This window comes from Somniosus microcephalus, chromosome 7 (assembly GCF_052327205.1).
Source record: "Somniosus microcephalus isolate GS21.2 chromosome 7, FLI_Smic_1.0, whole genome shotgun sequence".
NCBI lineage: Eukaryota > Metazoa > Chordata > Chondrichthyes > Squaliformes > Somniosidae > Somniosus > Somniosus microcephalus.
In genome coordinates, this window is record NC_140993.1 from 275,617,520 (window position 1) to 275,636,803 (window position 19,284).

At 51.5% G+C, this 19,284-nt stretch overlaps 1 protein-coding gene across 8 annotated transcripts in view; it reads right to left on the reverse strand.

Moving 5' to 3' along the window:
- Positions 1-19,284, reverse strand: part of LOC147115349 (cAMP-regulated phosphoprotein 21-like) — a 789,554-nt gene that overhangs the window by 760,490 nt on the left and 9,780 nt on the right. For 2 of the 8 annotated variants that reach the window (XM_085993833.1, XM_085993823.1), the window contains exon 1: positions 16,161-16,697. The exons of the other annotated variants lie outside the window; for them this stretch is intronic. The gene's annotated coding sequence lies outside the window, so the exon portion shown is untranslated. Of the gene's footprint in view, positions 1-16,160; positions 16,698-19,284 lie in introns of those variants that run through there. 8 annotated transcript variants of the gene reach the window in all.

The following is a 19,284-nucleotide window of genomic DNA, read 5'->3' on the forward strand; positions in this document are numbered from 1 at the left end:
ACAGCTCAGCCAGTGTTTGAAGTCGAGGGCTGAGTTCGCTGCCTGTACAGCGGTCGGAGGGCTCGCAGCCAGGCCGGCTGCTGTGGCTGTCCGTTTGGCTGGTCATTTGGCTGCTCCGATCCACTCATTTCAAAATTTAGCCAATAAAATTGATATACCTATCAATTCATCCAATGAAAAGCGACGAGTTAAGATAGTAACTATAGGTTTTTATTGGCTAAATAACAGAGCCCACCCTCGTGGGTGATCGGGTCCAACAAGGAGGAATACCAGCCAGTCGACCACCTTTATACCTGGGCAAGCAGGCGGAGTCATGGGCAGAGTCAGCTGTGGTCAGCCCAGGTATAACAGCGTGACAAGAGGTGACCTTGTGTAGTGATACAACAGTGTAAACAGTGATAACCATAGAGTAACGATATAAACAGTGATAACCATAGTGTAACGATAGTGAACGATAAAAGTGGTTTACCACATTCACCCCTTGTTTAGATTTGAGTCCGGCGGGGTGAAGTGTACTACCAGTTCGGGTATGTCAGTCTGTCCGGAGGCCTCGTAAGTCTCTCTGATCGGCGCAGCAGCGGCGGCGGTGATGCAGTATCCGATGTTAATGCTGGTGTCTGCGTGGTCGGCGAAGGCTCGTGGGGTTCCGGCATGCCGTCTACCTGGGGTGGATTTGGGGGGGTGGTGGGGGGTAACGGTGGTGTCTCAGGGGTGCCCGAGGGTGCAAGGTCTCGTAAGGAGACTGTGTCCTCCCGCCCGTCTGGGTATGCCACATAGGCGTACTGGGGGTTGGCGTGCAGGAGGTCCACCCTCTCGACCAGGGGGTCCGTTTTATGGGCCCTCACGTGCTTTCGCAGCAAGACGGGCCCCGGAGAAGTCAGCCATGTTGGTAGCGAGGTTCCCGTAGTCGACTTCCTGGGGAAAACAAACATTCGTTCATGGGGGGTGGCGTTAATGGCCGTGCAAAGCAGTGACCGGATGGAATGCAGCGCTGCCAGGAGGACTTCCTGCCAGCGAGAGGTTGGCAGGCCCTTAGACTTTAAGGCTAAGAGAACGGCCTTCCAGACAGTCGCGTTCTCTCTTACCACCTGGCCGTTCCCTCGGGGGTTGTAGCTGGTGGTCCTGCTTGCAGCAATGCCTCTCGCTAGTAGGAACTGGCGAAGTTCCTCGCTCATGAAGGATGAGCCCCGGTCGCTATGTATATAGTTCGGGAACCCGAACAAGGCGAAGAGGTCGTTCAGGCATTTGATGACCGTGGTACTGGTCATGTCTGGGCAGGGGAAGGCAAAGTGGAAACGGGAGTACTCATCAATGATGTTGAGGAAGTACACATTACGGTCAGAGGACGGGAGGGGCCCCTTAAAATCGATGCTCAAGCGCTCGAAGGGGCGGGTGGCCTTGATCAGGCTTGCTCTGTCCGGCCTAAAGAAATGCGGTTTGCATTCGGCGCAGGTTTGGCAGTTCCTGGTCATGGTCCTGACCTCCTCGATGGAGTAGGGCAGGTTGCGGGCCTTAATGAAGTGGTAAAGTCTGGTGACCCCGGGGTGGCAGAGGTCGTTGTGGAGGGTCTGCAGTCTATCAATTTGCGCGTTGGCGCATGTACTTCATGATAGAGCATCTGGGGGTTCGTTCAGTTTACCAGGCCGGTACAAGATATCATAATCATAGGTGGAGAGCTCGATTCTCCACCTCAAGATCTTGTCGTTCTTGATTTTGCCCCTCAGCTTGTTATTAAACATAAAAGCGACCGAACGCTGGTCGGTGAGGAGGGTAAATCGTTTGCCTACCAGGTAATGCCTCCAGCGTCGTACTGCCTCCACGATCGCCTGGGCCTCCTTCTCGACCGAAGAGTGTCGGATCTCAGGGCCCTGGAGGGTCCTTGAGAAGGCGGCCACAGGTCTCCCCGCCTGGTTAAGGGTTGCTGCTAGGGCGAAGTCGGATGCATCGCTCTCCACTTGGAAAGGGATAGACTCATCCACCGCGTGCATCGTGGCCTTAGCAATGTCTCCCTTTATGAGGGAGAAGGCTGCGCACGCTTCTGCCGTCAGGGGGAAGGAGGTGGACTTCATGAGGGGTCTGGCTTTGTCCGCATAATTCGGCACCCATTGGGCATAGTAGGCGAAGAGCCCCAGGGTTCTCTTCAGCGCCTTTGGACAGTGGGGGAGGGGTAGCTCCATGAGGGGGCGCATTCTTTCGGGGTCGGGGCCGATGACCCCGTTCTCTACTACGCAGCCGAGGATGGCAAGACGCGAGGTGTTAAACACACATTTCTCCTTATTGTAAGTGAGGTTCAGCCGTTCGGCCGTACGGAGGAATTTCTCCAGATTAACATCGTGGTCCTGCCGGTCGCGGCCGCAGATGGTGACGTTATCTAGATAAGGGAACGTGGCCTGCAGCCCGTTCTGGTCAACCATCCGGTCCATCTCCCTTTGGAAGACCGAAACCCTGTTGGTGACGCCGAAGGGAACCCTAAGGAAGTGGTAGAGGCGGCCATTCGCCTCGAAGGCGGTATACTGGCGGTCCTCAGGGCGGATAGGGAGTTGGTGATAGGCCGACTTAAGGTCGATGGTGGAGAATACCCGGTACTGTGCAATCTGATTGACCATATCAGATATGCGGGGAAGGGGGTATGCGTCCAGCTGGGTGTACCGGTTTATGGTTTGGCTGTAGTCGATGACCAGGTGGTTTTTATTGCCGGTCTTAACGACTACGACCTGGGCACGCCAGGGGCTGTTGCTCCTCTCGATGATGCCCTCCTTCAGGAGACGCTGCACCTCAGAGCTAATAAAAGCTCTGTCCCCGGCGCTGTACCGCCTGCTCTTGGTGGCGACGGGTTTACAGTCGCGGGTGAGGTTAGCGAACAGGGAGGGGGGCGGGACCTTGAGGGTGGATAGGCCGCAGGTGGTATGCGGTGGGCGGTTTAAAGGCTGCTGGTTGTCGACTGTGAGTGGGGGGAGGGGTCCACCGTATGCCAAAGTGACACTTTGAAGGTGGGATTGGAAGTCCAGCCCTAGTAGGACGGCAGCGCAGAGCTGGTGCAGGACGAGGAGTTTAAAATTTTTATACTCCGTGCCCCTAACCGACAGGGTCACAACACAGTAGCCGCTGATGTCTGTAGAATGGGACCTCGACGCCATCGAGATCCGGTTGCGCGTTGGCCGGACAGTGAGGGAGTAGTGGCTCACCGTGTCTGGATGGATGAAACTCTCCGTGCTTCCGCTGTCAAACAGGCAGGTCGTGGCGTGGCCGTTTACTTTGATGTCCATCATGGACTTGGACAGGTGATGCGGGCGAGCTTGGTCCAGTGTGACGGAGGCTAGTGTATGGCTGAGCGAGCTGCTGTAGTCTGCGGGTGAGGCGGTGGTCGGGTCTGGAGACAAGGTGGCGGTCGAGTGTGGTGGACAAAATGGCGGCGCCCACGAGGTTGAATAAAATGGCGGAGGAGATGGCCGCCCCACAACTCACATGAGGCACTGCTGGCGTCCGTGGCCTTGATCAAAGATGGCCGCCCCCACGACTCACACGAGGGGATACTGGCATCTGTGGCCTTGATGAAAGATGGCCGCCCCCACAACTCGCATGAGGCACTGCTGGCGTCTGTGGCTCTCCCCCTGCAGGCCTTAGCGAAGTGGCCTTTCTTGTGGCAATCAGAGCAAGTCGCGTTTCTTGCAGGGCAGCGCGTCCTCGGGTGTTTCGCCTGGCCACAGAAGAAGCAGCTGGCGGCCCGATCGCGGGGCTCCGATGTTGCAGCCGGTACCGGGGGTGGCGGTCCCGATCGGTTCTGGGACGCCGACGCTGAGGTAGGTCCCAGAGGCGGCGGTGTGAGGGGTATTACGGCCGGGGTGGGGCCGGAGTCCCAGGGTCGCGCAGCACAGTACCTGGAATACGCCTCGAGGTCCCGATGGGCCACTTCCAGAGAGCGAGCGAGGGCTGCAGTTGTATTCAGGTCGAGGTCCTTTGATTCGAGCAGTCTTTGCCGTGAGTAGTCGGACCGAAGGCCTTTCACGAAGGCATCGCGGATATTCCCTTCAGTATTTTCTGCAGCCGTTACAGCTTTAAAGTCACAGTCCCTGCCGAGTGTTTGTAGCGCCCGTAAAAATTCATCTACAGACTCTCCTGGCTGTTGCGAGCGGGATCTTAGGAGATGTCTGGCATACATAGAGTTTACCGGGCTCCGGTACTGCTCTTTCAGCAGGTTGAGGGCGTCCTCGTATGTAGTAAGGTCCTGGATGAGTGCAAATACTTTAGGGCTCACTTGGGCGGTCAGAACTCTTAGTTTGGATCCCGGAGGCACGCCGGATTCTCCCAGGTAGGATTCGAAACAGCTCAGCCAGTGTTTGAAGTCGAGGGCTGAGTTCGCTGCCTGTACAGCGGTCGGAGGGCTCGCAGCCAGGCCGGCTGCTGTGGCTGTCCGTTTGGCTGGTCATTTGGCTGCTCCGATCCACTCATTTCAAAATTTAGCCAATAAAATTGATATACCTATCAATTCATCCAATGAAAAGCGACGAGTTAAGATAGTAACTATAGGTTTTTATTGGCTAAATAACAGAGCCCACCCTCGTGGGTGATCGGGTCCAACAAGGAGGAATACCAGCCAGTCGACCACCTTTATACCTGGGCAAGCAGGCGGAGTCATGGGCGGAGTCAGCTGTGGTCAGCCCAGATATAACAGCGTGACAAGAGGTGACCTTGTGTAGTGATACAACAGTGTAAACAGTGATAACCATAGAGTAACGATATAAACAGTGATAACCATAGTGTAATGATAGTGAACGATAAAAGTGGTTTACCACATGTAGACACCTAGTATAACATGATGGCGGCTGCAGCAGTGACATACTTTGCTAAAATGGCATATTAGAACAGGTCTTCATTTGCTGTTCTTTAGAACTTACAGGGATACGAAAGCAAGTGCAGGGGTGGGGTTTTGTAATCCTTTCGGCATTCCTCCAGGTAAATCGACAAATCGCTCTTCACTCAAAGAGTCACCACTTGTAAGTTATGTTGATAAGTGCCAAGCTTACTATTATGTTTTAACTCAAAATATATTTATCTCAAAGAGTCAGGTCAACCGGCAGCTCTTTTGCTATCAATCTTCTGCAAACAGGGTTCACAATTACTGTTGCATTAAGCTTTGCGAATGTGCAGAGAGACAAAAATAAGTTTGGGAACTGATTAGAAAACTTTGAAATACTCATCAAGACAGTAAAACTGTCTCTGCAAAGCATTTACAAAGATGTTGTATTCTAATGATTACTATTACAAAATTAGGCGCTCGCTCTTTCCTTTTATTGCTGCTTATTTTGACGATTTTCTATTGTGTTATTTTTGGTGTGGGGTGAAAGTGCGGTTCAATGCTTTCCATTTAAAAAAATGCAAAATCAAAGCGAATATTTTAATTTACTCATTTCACTGGACTGCTGAGTTCAGTCACAAACTTGTGGAGTGGCAGCATTCTGCTGCAAATAACAATCCTGCGCAGTAATTCTCTTTTTCTATTACTTTGGTGAGAATTTAGAAACATGTGACATTAAAAGTATATTCATACAAATTATGTAGTAACAACAGCAACTTGCATTTATATAGCACCTTTAACGTAGTGAAACATCCCAACATGCTTTACAGGAGCGTTATCAAAAAATATTTGACACCAAGCCACATAAGGAGATGTTAGGGTAGATGAGTTTGGTCAAAGATGTAGGTTTTAAGGAGTGTCTTAAAGGAAGAAAGAGGAGAGAGGTGGACAGGTTTCGAAAGGGAATTCTAGAGCTTAGGGCCTCGGCAGCTGACGCCACAGTCACCAATGGTGGAGCGATTATAATCAGGGATGCTCGAGAGACCAGAATTGGAGGAGTGCAGATATCTCAGAGGATTGTAAGGCTGGAGGAAGTTACAGAGATAGGGAGGGGCAAGGCCATGGAGAGACATGAAAACAAGGATGAGAATTTTAAAATAAAGGGGTTGCTTAACTGGGAGCTAATGTAGGTCAGCGAGCACAGGGGTGATGGGTGAACAGGACTTGGTGTGAGTTAGGACACGGGCAGCAGAGTTTTGGATGACTTCAAGTTTACGGAGGGTGGAATGTGGGAGGCCAGCCAGGAGTGCGTTGGAAGAGTCAAGTCTAGAGGTAACAAAGGCATGGATGAGGGTTTCAGCAACAGATGAGCTGAGGCGGGGCGGAGTTGCCCAATGTTACGGAGGTGAAAATAGGCAGTCTTAGTGATGGCTCGGATATGTGGTCAGAAGCACATTTCGGAGTCAAATACGACACCAAGATTGCAAACAGTCTGGCTCAGCCTCAGATAGTTGCTAGGGAGAGGGATGGAATCGGTGGCTAGGGAATGGAGTTTGTGGCGGGGACCAAATACAATGGGTTCAGTCATCCCAATATTTAGTTGGAAGAAAAAATTATGCTCATCCATTAATGGATGTCGGACAAGCAGCCTGACAATTTAGAGACAGTGGAGGGGTCGAGACAGGTGGTGGGGAGGTAGAGCTGGGTGTCGTCTGCGTACATGGGGAAACTGACGCTGTATTTTTGGATGGTGTTGCCGAGGGGCAGCATGTATTTGAGAAATAGGAGGGGGCCAAGGATAGATCCTTGGGGGGACACCAGAGGTAATGGTGTGGGAGCAGGAAGAGCAGCCATTGTTGGTGATTCTCTGGCTACGATTAGATAGATAAGAATGGAACCAGGTGAGTGCAGTCCCACCCAGCTGGACGACGGTGGCGAGGTGTTAGAGGAGGATGGAGCGGTCAAACATGTCAAAGGCTGCAGACAAGTCGAGAAGGACGAGGAGGGATAGTAAGCTTATTTAAAAATGCATTTTAGGATTTTTCTGATATTAACAAGTAAACATTGATGTCAAAATGTTTCCACATAGGGGAGAGGGTTTAATCAGTTTAATCTTAAAATGGAAAAGTATTTACAAATTAGATAGCAGGAAAAATATGAAAAAGTTACAACAATTCAATATTGACACTAGTTTCAATTAAAAGTTGCTTCAAAATGATCATTTCCCAAAAAGGCCTGTGCTTCTGTGCTACTATTACAATGTTCTGAACTGTTTGTATTGTGTGTGCTCAGATAATTATATTAAAATATTGCTAGTCAGAACAAATGCAAGGCCTCTGGAGAAGACAGACATTTAAATACCACACTTTCAATCCAGCCGACTCACCAGCCTTCCAGGAGATTGTCATTTGTGGAATTAACAGTCTCCTGGAACTTGATAATAAAGAAATGAGCGAGATACAGTCACATGTAATTTTCAGTTTATAACACTAAATGTCAAGATCCAGAATAAGATTAGTGGAGAACATGGGCTGGGACATATGGCTGAATATAACTCTCTCAGTGCAGGATTAGGCCACAGGGAGCTTGAAAACGAGTCCGCTGGTTGTGGAATTGCTTAGCCCGGTCTATAGCATGCTGCTTTTGCTATTCAGCATGCATGTAGTCCTGCAATACAGAAACTGATTCCCTGGAGTACGAGCAACCCCATGGAGCTTGGCAAGAACATCAGTTATGGGTGTGGAGGAGAGGACTCCGGCTACAGGACTAACGGGTGTGCAGGAATTAGTGCAGGAGGGGACTCCGGCTACAGGACTAACGGGTGTGCAGGAATTAGTGCAGGAGAGGACTCCGGCTGCAGGACTAACGGGTGTGCAGGAATTAGGACTAACGGGTGTGCAGGAATTAGTGCAGGAGAGGACTCCGGCTGCAGGACTAACGGGTGTGCAGGAATTAGTGCAGGAGGGGACTCCGGCTACAGGACTAACGGGTGTGCAGGAATTAGTGCAGGAGGGGACTCCGGCTACAGGACTAACGGGTGTGCAGGAATTAGTGCAGGAGGGGACTCCGGCTGCAGGACTAACGGGTGTGCAGGAATTAGTGCAGATTGGGACTCCGGCTACAGGACTAACGGGTGTGCAGGAATTAGTGCAGGAGGGGACTCCGGCTACAGGACTAACGGGTGTGCAGGAATTAGTGCAGGAGGGGACTCCGGCTACAGGACTAACGGGTGTGCAGGAATTAGTGCAGGAGGGGACTCCGGCTACAGGACTAACGGGTGTGCAGGAATTAGTGCAGGAGGGGACTCCGGCTGCAGGACTAATGGGTGTGCAGGAATTAGTGCAGGAGAGGACTCCGGCTACAGGACTAACGGGTGTGCAGGAATTAGTGCAGGAGGGGACTCCGGCTACAGGACTAACGGGTGTGCAGGAATTAGTGCAGGAGGGGACTCCGGCTGCAGGACTAACGGGTGTGCAGGAATTAGTGCAGGAGGGGACTCCGGCTGCAGGACTAACGGGTGTGCAGGAATTAGTGCAGGAGGGGACTCCGGCTGCAGGACTAACGGGTGTGCAGGAATTAGTGCAGGAGGGGACTCCGGCTGCAGGACTAACGGGTGTGCAGGAATTAGTGCAGGAGAGGACTCCGGCTACAGGACTAACGGGTGTGCAGGAATTAGTGCAGGAGGGGACTCCGGCTACAGGACTAACGGGTGTGCAGGAATTAGTGCAGGAGAGAACTCCGGCTGCAGGAATAACGGGTGTGCAGGAATTAGTGCAGGAGAGGACTCCGGCTACAGGACTAACGGGTGTGCAGGAATTAGTGCAGGAGGGTGTAAAGTCTGTGGGTTGTACAGTTAATAACGACACAGACTTCAGGAATAACAAACAAACAGGTCTTTACTATTCGAAGGTCAGGGCGAATCTGCCCAAGGAATCATGCCACAACACTTATATACCGGTGTGGTCACCGTCGGTATTACAGTATACAGAAGCCAAACAAGTAGTGCCACACCTAAAGTAGTTCTCTTAAAGGTGAACGGTTACATACAATAGTTCTCTTAAAGGTAGACGGGTACATACACTACAATCCTCCCTTTTTAGCTTATTACATACAGAGTCCCCATTAAACATACATATCTTCAACTTCATATAAAACAATTTACAGACATAGTCTCGGTAGGAAACAGTTCTCAGATTCAGTCTCTGATCTTGACTCGGTCCGAACAACATCTCTTTGGTGTAGATGGTTCACATTGCTAGCGTGACTCCTCCATATCCTTTTCTTGACGTAACAGCTTGAACTTTCGTCCTGCTAACCAGCAGTGCTGACTTTTACAACAACTGGGTTGCCTTGATATTTTCCTACTTCCCAACTGATTTAACTCCTTTCGTAGGGTCCACGCATGATCTGGTAGAAGTGATAATATTTGCGATAGTTATCATCTTCTGCTTCTTCTTTTTCTTTTCTGCTTTTTGGAGACTCTCGGGGCTCCCTTATCAGTTGCCAGCAGTAGCGCCAGCAACTCTCTATGTTCCTTCGACTTTAAGTGCTTCATCCTGATTTCGACACTTTGGGAGTTTTCATCACAAACTGGGCAGACCACATCCTCGTAATATTCAGTGTCACTCAACAGGTCATGGTAATATTCGGGTTCGTCCTGAGTTAGGCCAGCGAGAGGGCCTTCTACTTCCTCCTTACCCATCTGGACGTTAGCTGACTGTGGTTCCTTCCCTAGACATCTTTCTTGAAAAGACTTCTTCATGCATTCATCTTCATCCCGCTCTTCCTGGGTTTCCTGCAAATCCTTCACTAATGACCTCATTTGTGATTTCAACACTTCCCCTTCCCTCGGGGATTGATTGATCGGGCTATTCAATCCTTCTACTGGAGCAGCTGTTTCAACATTCTGTTGTTCACATAGACGTGATTCAGCGTACTTTTGGCATCCCAGTAAAGTCTGTTTTGCAACGTCAGCTATTTCCCAAACTTTTGAGAGCTCCGAACTCCTTCCCGTTGAAGATTGAAGCTCGTGTTCAGATTGTTCCCATTGCAGAGTCTTTTCCCTCAGCATATGAAGGAGTTGGCTGACCATTAACTCTTCCACGGGAACACTGTGGATCAGAGTCTTCTCCATTTCATCCACCTTTTCCTCCAATGCTTCCACCTTCTGTTCCTCTTGTACTTTGGCTTTCAGCGCTCGGAAAAGTTGCGCCCTGATGCTCTCTAGCTCATGTTCAGGGACCATTCTTACAGTCTCTGTGTTTCTTACAGTTTCCTTTTCTTCCACTGAAAGGATTCCCAGTTGAATCTGTTCAAGTTGTTGAACCTCGGTCATTGCCGCCTCATATTTGTCTTGGGTTTCCTTCAATATTTTTATGAGTTCTTGGACATCTTGTCTTTCATGTTCTGCCATGTCTTTCACCTCTAATTTCTCATCTATGGATGGAACTTCTACCGATGAGTCTGTCTTGGCCTTGAGCTCATCAAGAATTTCCTGCAGCCTTTGGACTTCTTGCTCATGTTCAACCTTTAGTTGTTCATATGCTTCTACTGAAACTAGCTTTTCGGAGGTTGCCGAGTTAACCCCCTCCAGAATTGTAGCCTGGGCCTGTTCATACTGTTCTTTCAACTTCTCACACTCTGCTTGTAAGGAGTCGTAGAGAAGAACTGGAATAACATCCTGGCTTCCTGAAGATTCCTCTTCATTTGCTTCTTTCGCAATTTCCTGTTGGAGTTCAGCCAAGGCTGCTATGCTATGCGCCTCTCGAAGTCTCACTGCCATCAAATCTTCTTTATTCTTGCAGTCTATCTCAGCCATTTTCCGTTTACTTTCATTTAACTGAGTGAGTAGTCCCTTACTCTGGGTTGAGAGATATTGCACCTTCTCATGTAGACCATAGCACTCCTTCTCTGCTCGACATAGCTGGTTACTGCTGATTTGGTTCTGTGTTTCAAGTTCCAACATCCTTTGCTTAGCTTCTTTCAGTTTCGCCCCTATAAGCTCCTCTTGCAACATGGCCACATTATTCACATCAGGTAAAGAAGCGTTTCTCTTTTCCATGTCCAAGATTTGTTTCTGCATATCTTTAAGTGCACACTGCGATTCAGCTTCTCTTAACCTTGCCTGCACTAGCTCCGTCTCCAATTGCAGAACAAAATCCTCAGTGTAGCGTGGTTTGCCTTTATGCTGTATCTCTAGATCATGCAAATATTCTAACTCCTGAACATCATAAGGGAGATGTGATCGGTACTTGGTCACGATGGCTCTATGGTCGCTCTTTGCTTGAGCTAGCTGCCTCTGCTGTCTTTCCAGGTTCTCCCATTCGGTGTCCTAGAACTTTTCCATTGTTTTCATCTCTTGTACGAGACGGTAACTCAACTGTTCTAATTGTTGTCGTACTTTGAAATAAGTTTGAGTCCGAGTTCGGTGTTCTTCCGTCGTGGATAAGTCCTTAACTTGAACAGGCTCAGAATTCTCTGTCAAACTGGAGTTCTGCTCTGAAGCTTTATTCTTCTCGGTAGCATAAGCCTTTATGCATGTCTTCGTTTTCTCCACCATAGTCGGCAAGTTCATTTTAGCCTTGTCTTCCATATTTGAGTTGGTCTTATCGTCATCCGTTTCAGAATCTGAGCTGATAGCTTGCACCGAGTCCTCACTCATTATGGCTTTTAGATAGTGCCATTCCATGTCTATTTTCTTGATCCACTCTCGTCCTAGAAGTGGTGGTCCTCCCTCAGATAATACGTACAAGTTCATTCTTGGGTGTTCTTTACCCCTATCTCTCACCTTGACTCTTATCTTCCCCATGGGGTATACCTTATGCCCCGTGTATGTCTGCAATACGAACTTGGTATTTCTTAAGGGTATGTGAGAGAATAGCCGGTGGTAGTCCCTTCGATTTATGACTGATAGAGCTGATCCAGTGTCCAACTCCATTCTTACTTGGACTCCAGCTATTTTTAGTATGACCCAGATAGTTTGTAGGTCAGCTTCCTTACTCACATTGTGAATTCTCAGACTACCCAGCTCCTGGCTGTTTGGGTCGGAGTCTGAATTCTGTTCGTCTGAACTCTTCTCAGCCACCTTGTGTACCTGGTTGTACTTTTCTTGTGGTGGCTTCCTTTGGTTGTTGGTCTTCTTCCCTGACCGGCATACCTTAGCGATGTGACCCAGTTTGCCACATTTCCTACATTCTTGGTTCTTAAACCAGCATTGATTCTGGTCGTGTGTTGTCTTCCCACAACGATAGCATTTTGTTGTACTTGAGGTAATTTGGTCCACCCCGAGTGCCGCCGCCTTTAGCTGCATTTCCGCCGTTCCTTTCGCTGCGGCTTCGTGCGATGCGGCTATAAGGACAGCCCTGTCAAGTATGAGGTCGTTCTCTTCGAGTAGTCGCTTTTGCGTCCCTTCCTTGGACAATCCGCATACGAACTTGTCTTGCAGTGCCTCTGTCAGATTCCCTCCGAACTGGCAGCATTTCGCTAGCCTACGCAGTTCGACCAAATATTCCGCGTTGCTTTCGTCTTTCCGTTGCGTTCTTGCATAGAATTTGAATCGTTCAGCCAACATCAACGGTGTGGGGTTCAAGTGGTCCTTCAGAACAGCCACAATCTCTTCGAAAGTCTGATCCGCCGGTTTAGCTGGTGCTAGTAGATGCTTCAAGAGCCCGTATGTCTTTGCGCCCATCGAGTTTAGCAATGTTATCGCTTTGTCGTCTTCCTCTATTTTGTTGGCTTCACAATAGATCTCGATGCGTTCCACGTACGTGGCCCAGTCTTCTATCTCAGAATTAAAATCGTTAATATTCCCTCGCTTAGACATCTTCCTTCTTGGGAGCAGCACAAGTATTTCTTTAAATTCTTATTTATTATTTATTTATTTCTAAGATGGCGGGTTTTCCCGCGAAAATGGCAGTTTCCCGCTCTTTCCTTCTCTCCCCGCCCCTTCAATGGCGGTTTCCCGCGTCTGTCGTCTTCTCCGCCTAATGGCGGCTTCCCGCATTTCTTCCCTGGTGGGAGGGGTATGCTTTCCCCACAGCGGACAGGTTCAGCCGCTGGGCTGGCTTCCGCACAGCTCCCCTTGCTCGGCTCTGTCTCTCTCTCTCTCCCCCACGTTCGGCTCTACCGGCGCTGGGTACCCCGTTGGTGGAGGACAGTTCAGCCGCTGGACTGGCTCTCGCGCAGCCTCCTTTGGTCGGCTCTGCCTCTCCCACACGCTCTGTTCCCGTTCGCCTCCCAGCCCTCACGCAGTCCGGTGCTTCCCTCCCCGGCTGCGGCTGAGTTTCTCTCTTCCCGCGCCAGCTCCCGGTCTCAGCGCTTCGTGGCTTCGGTCGCTGCCCGGCTTTTTCCCGCCGATCGCGGTCCGGCTGTCTCACGACGCCGTTGGACCCGACTTTCTGACCGGCTCCGCTCCCCCTCGACCGTGGTCGAGTGCACAGCCCTTATCCTCCGGATATTCTTTACACTTTCCCCTACACTCAGTCTCCGCGGCCGCCTTGTTTCCTGCTGATTGGCTCACTCCGCACCGTGGTAGAAGGGTAGTCAATGCCTGTTGCTGATGGAAGCTGTTGTTGCTAAAGTCTTCCTCCTTTCTATTGCTGCAGCCTCGTGTTTTCTTCCAGCATAACGACGAGGGCGGTTGCCTCTCTTCGACGCTCTTTAGTTGCTTTGGTAGCCTTGCCGCAGGGTACGATCGGACTCGTCGCCACTGTAAAGTCTGTGGGTTGTACAGTTAATAACGACACAGACTTCAGGAATAACAAACAAACAGGTCTTTACTATTCGAAGGTCAGGGCGAATCTGCCCAAGGAATCATGCCACAACACTTATATACTGGTGTGGTCACTGTTGGTATTACAGTATACAGAAGCCAAACAAGTAGTGCCACACCTAAAGTAGTTCTCTTAAAGGTGAACGGTTACATACAATAGTTCTCTTAAAGGTAGACGGGTACATACACTACAGAGGGGACTCCGGCTACAGGACTAACGGGTGTGCAGGAATTAGTGCAGGAGGGGACTCCGGCTACAGGACTAACGGGTGTGCAGGAGGGGACTCCGGCTGCAGGAGTAACGGGTGTGCAGGAGGGGACTCCGGCTGCAGGAGTAACGGGTGTGCAGGAGGGGACTCCGGCTGCAGGAGTAACGGGTGTGCAGGAATTAGTGCAGGAGGGGACTCCGGCTACAGGACTAACGGGTGTGCAGGAGGGGACTCCGGCTGCAGGAGTAACGGGTGTGCAGGAGGGGACTCCGGCTGCAGGAGTAACGGGTGTGCAGGAATTAGCGCAGGAGGGGACTCCGGCTACAGGACTAACGGGTGTGCAGGAATTAGCGCAGGAGGGGACTCCGGCTGCAGGAGTAACGGGTGTGCAGGAATTAGTGCAGGAGGGGACTCCGGCTGCAGGAGTAACGGGTGTGCAGGAATTAGTGCAGGAGGGGACTCCGGCTGCAGGAGTAACGGGTGTGCAGGAATTAGTGCAGGAGGGGACTCCGGCTGCAGGAGTAACGGGTGTGCAGGAGGGGACTCCGGCTGCAGGAGTAACGGGTGTGCAGGAATTAGCGCAGGAGAGGACACCAGCTGCAGAATTCTGGATTCACTGAATTTTGTAAAGGGTAGAGGAGAATGTTCGATAAAGCAATCCTCAAGGTGCTGAGCATGTTATTTAGGGTTTCAGGAGCCGAAGGGCAACAGATCGCGGCACAAGTGGCCAATGTTCCAGATATGGTAGAAGGCAGGTTTGAAATAAACCAAGTGTGGTGTAGAAAGCTCGGCTCAGCGTCCAGCAGAACAAATTTACAAGTGGGGGCTAAATTCGGTTGATTGGCGCCTCCCGTTAGCGCCCCAAGAAGATTAAATTGACCCGAGTCTTCCCCCAGCCCTTCCTTTCTTTTTAAGCTTGACATAGTAAGGGGACAATGTTAATATAGCCCACCCATTGGGAAACTGATGGAATCAGGTGCACCCCACCCACCCGATTGTACTCTCCACTGACTTTACAGGACTGGGTGTAAATCCGCCATTCCACCCGATCCCGTGGGTTTCCCACCTGGCGATTTAGGTTGAAATTACCCCTTAAATCTTTGTTACATGGCATGAGTTGGCTGTAGTTCGGTGTATCTTGTCTACCATTTCCCCAATGTAAAAATATGAAGTTCCAGTACATTTTCAGCTTACTTTTAAATATCCCACTGGATTCTATTATTGTGTGTGTGGAAATAGGTTCTGCTGGGGAGCCAAGTAAATAAGTGTACTGGGGTTCAGGCACCTTGTTGCTAAATGGGGTCGGGTCCAGCAGGGTTCTGGGTTGGAGTTTAGATTGGTGCATAGAACTGGCCGAGTTGAGTCCTGTTCCTCTAATCCACTTCCCAAAATAACCGGTCCTAAACCTGTGTCGGCACTCTCTTTAGCTCAGGCTGTTGGTCAAAGTTAGGCATGGTTCCAATGAGTTAGGCTATTCTGGAGTTCTATTCTTTTTGCACTTCATAACTCCATGCTAAGCAACTTGAACCACACTTCTCAGAGTATGACGTGAACGCAACAGGTCAGCAGCCCAACAATATGGAAGAACAAATGTGCAAATAGATGTTCAGCTACAGATTGGAGGAAAAGACTCTGGTCCAGGCTTAAATTTGCCAAATGTGAGCTATAATTTGAACAAGAAATACACCCTAATGATTTTCCTTTCTCTTGAAGATTCTTATATATTACAAAGCAAATATTAAGGGAATCAAATAATGGAGGTTTGAGAGTAAATGCTTTCAAAAATTCAGTCGCTGAAATTCACAACGGGAACCTTATTGCCAAAGTTTTAAACTAACTGAAACCTCCAAGGACAGCATTTTGCAGTCAATTGCAGGATAAAGCAGACACACCCAATAACAGTCCCATCCCCTTTCGGTTTCCTCCGAGGGCACAAACCCACATTCAACCACTCTGGCAAGGTGCATTACTGCAGAATATGATGCTCCAACAAGCCACAATAACAATTTCTAACTGCAGTTATTTATCACTTAACAACAATATGAATATATATTCTAAAACAAACTTTAAAGGACACTGCACAAATGTCAAATACATTCCAGAGAGTTCTATCAAGACTGATACAGTAATGTGCATCTGTGCTACTTACTGATTTGAGTTTTCACACCTGCAAAATAATTTCCATAATGGTATGGCACCCTAGATTTATTCAACAAATTTTATTCAGGAATGGTGAAACAATTGATAATCTAACACTGTATCCCACAACGATGGCAAATAAACATGAATTAGTTCAGTGCCTTGTGCTACCCATTCAATTAGTCCAACATTTAAAAACAAAAATCAGAAAATTATTTTCAGAAATCAAATATCTTCACACAAGTACCTTAAGCTGAATCCAAGTAAGTAGTGTTGATAATTCAGAACTACAGCTTTATTGCAGGATACCACATTAGTCCATCAGCAGTGTCTTTTTTTGCTCCTGCTGATAATTGCATCAGTCACTGGGCTGCAGTGCACTCACCCTGTGTGATGGATTGCTTACAGCACTGCAGCAGACATCACCCCATTCTACAGCACTTGGAGGGCTGTTTATAGAAAATTCCTATCAACCTCTGGTATGCGAGCCAGCTTTGCTGTATTTATTTTAGCTATCCTTTCCATCTATGCTGCTCGTCTTTGACATCAGAAGGATGGTATAACACAGCACTTGCATTACACGCACCCCAGGGCTGAACTGCAGGAATATGCTACCTGCTAAAAAGGTGGAATGACAGCCTATATACCACAGGTGTGGACAGAATACCAGCGTCGTATTTACAGTGGTGTTTAACACCAAATAAGAGTAAACTGAATCAAATAATAAAACACCAGTCCACAACATGAAAGATCTGCCCAGACTCAGTTACCACATGATAATCTTCTACATATATATAAAAAGCGGTCGATCTGTCTGTCTGTCATTCCGTCTGTCTGTATTGTACAAACTCAAAAGTTATAGAGCGTACCTACACGTGTGTTACATCGAAAGAAAGCTTACGATTCCAGAACCGTCATAAGCGTATTTACGTTTCGGCGAGACAAAAATTGCACCCCGCGGTATCCAAAAAACGTTCAACATTCCGCTCATTAGCATCGAGTGACGTCGAGGGTCGACCAGTCGAGGTCGACCAATCGTATGGGTCGAGCGACCCGACGGTCCGACCAATCGCTGCGTGGTGGGGCGGGTTCCTGGCGCGTGCGGGTGGGCCCTCCTAGAGTCGAGTGACGGGACGATTGACCAATCCTACGCTTCGGTGACCTGACGGTCCACCAATCGGTGCGTGTGTGGGCGGGGCCTTATCGTTCTGAACCGAGGTGAGTCGCCCGCCCATCTTGATTCCAAACTTTTCATTTCTTTTTTCCCGCTTTCTGCGTCTTTAAAAAGAAAAGTTGCTTTTAAAACACATTAACTTTTTAAAAAGTTAATTACTTTCTAAATCTTTTATCTAATCTCATAAATTTTCCTACCTTTCCCCGTTTTTGCAAGGTAGGCCTCGAAGCCTGGGCGTCTGTTGCCAGCCATGCTGGACCCTAGGCAATTGTTTTGTGGCAAGCTCTTCTCCCCCCCCCCCACCCCCCCCGCTGGGCCCCAATTCCAAGCCAGCGGCCAGGCCATCTTGGTAAAGGCTGGCTGGGGCTTCATTCACGCTCGCGCTGCACGGCGCACGCGCACCTCCACACAGCGCGGCCAGAGGGAAGCGAGCAGGTTAGCGGGGGGGGGGGGGGCGGGGCTCGGGAGGGGAGCGGGAGCGGAGAGGGTTACCCCGGCAACTGGGCTCGCCAGCCGCAATCAGCCGTCTCAAGCCACTCAGGCCCGGTCCCCGGAGATCGGGAGGCGGAGAGGGGAGGAGGGTTACCAAGGCAAACCGGGGCCCGGCCAGCCGCAATCGGCCGTCTCAAGCCGCCTCAGGAGGGCGGGGGCTCGGGCTGACCGGGGCGCTGCGCTCGGCATGTCAGTGCGTGGGGCAGCACGGTGCTATGCGGAGCCATGCGCGGCAGAGGGGAGAGGGTCTGCTGGCTCCCCCCGCTCCCTTGTCTCCCCCCTGCCCTCTCCCCCCCATCCCTCTCCCCTTCCCCTCCCCCCCTTTCCTCCCCCCTCCCCCCCTTTCCCCCCCTTTCCCCCCTTCGCCTCCGCCCCCTTTTCCCCCCGTCCCCCGCTCCCCCTTTCCCTCCCCTTTCCCCCCCTCGGCCCCCTGTCCCTCCCCCCTTTCCCCCCCTCCCCTCCCCCTTTCCCTCCCCTTTCCCCCCTCCCCCCTTCCCTCCCCCTCCCTCCCCCCCCCTTTCCCCCCTCCCCCCTTCCCTCCCCCCTCCCTCCCCCTTTCCCCCCTTACCTCCCCCCCCTTTCCCCCCTTACCTCCCCCCCTTCCCTCCCCTCCCTCCCCCTTTCCCCCCCCTTTCCCCCCTCCCCCCCTTCCCTCCCCCCTTCCCCCTCCCTCCCCCTTTCCCCCCTTACCTCCCCCCCCTTTCCCCCCTTACCTCCCCCCCTTCCCTCCCCTCCCTCCCCCTTCCCTCCCCTCCTTCCCCTCCCCTCCTTCCCCCCCTTTCCCCCCTTCCCCTCCCCCTTCCCTTCCCCCCTCCCTCCCCCCTTCTCTCCCCCCTCCCCCTTTCCTCCCCCTCCCCCCCTTCCCTCCCCTTTCCCTCCCTCCCTTCCCCCTTTCCCCCCTTTCCCTCCCCCCCTCCCCTCCCTCCCCCCCTTCCCTCCCCCCCTCCCCCCTTCCCTCCCTCCCCCCCTTTCCCCCCCCCTCCGCCCCCTCCCCTCCCCCTTTCCCTCCCCTTTCCCCCTCCCCCCTTCCCTCCCCCCTTCCCCCTCCCTCCCCCTTTCCCCCTTACCTCCCCCCCTTACCTCCCCCCCTTCCTCCCTCCATCCCCCTTCCCTCCCCTCCCTCCCCCTCCCCTCCCCCCTCCCCCTTTCCCCCCTTCCCTCCCCCCCTTCCCCTCCCCCCTTCCCCTTTCCCCCCTCCCTCCCCCCCTTCTCTCCCCCCTCCCCCTTTTCCTCCCCCCTTCCCTCCCCCTTTCCCCTCCCCCCCTTCCCTCCCTCCCTTCCTCCCCCTTTCCCCCCTCCCTCCCCCCCTCCCCTCCCTCCCCCCCCTTCCCCCTTCCCTCCCCCCCTTCCCCCCTTCCCTCCCTCCCCCCCTTCCCTCCCCCCTTCCCTCCCCTTTCCCTCCCCGCCCCCTTTCCTCCCTCCCTCCCTTTCCCCCCTTCCCTCCCCCTTTCCCCCTCCCCTCCTCCCCTCCTCTTCCCCCCCACCTTCCCTCCCCCTTTCCCCCTCTCCCCTCCCTCCCCCCCTTGCCCCCAGTCGCGCTCTCTCTCTTCCCCCCAGTCGCTCTCTCTCTTCCCCCAGTCGCGCTCTCTCTTCCCCCCAGTCGCGCTCTCTCTCTCTCTCTTCCAACAACAAACATGCCCTCGAAAAAAGCCTCGGCACCACTGGGCACTCCAGCTAGTCTATATATACAATAAAAAATAGTGTC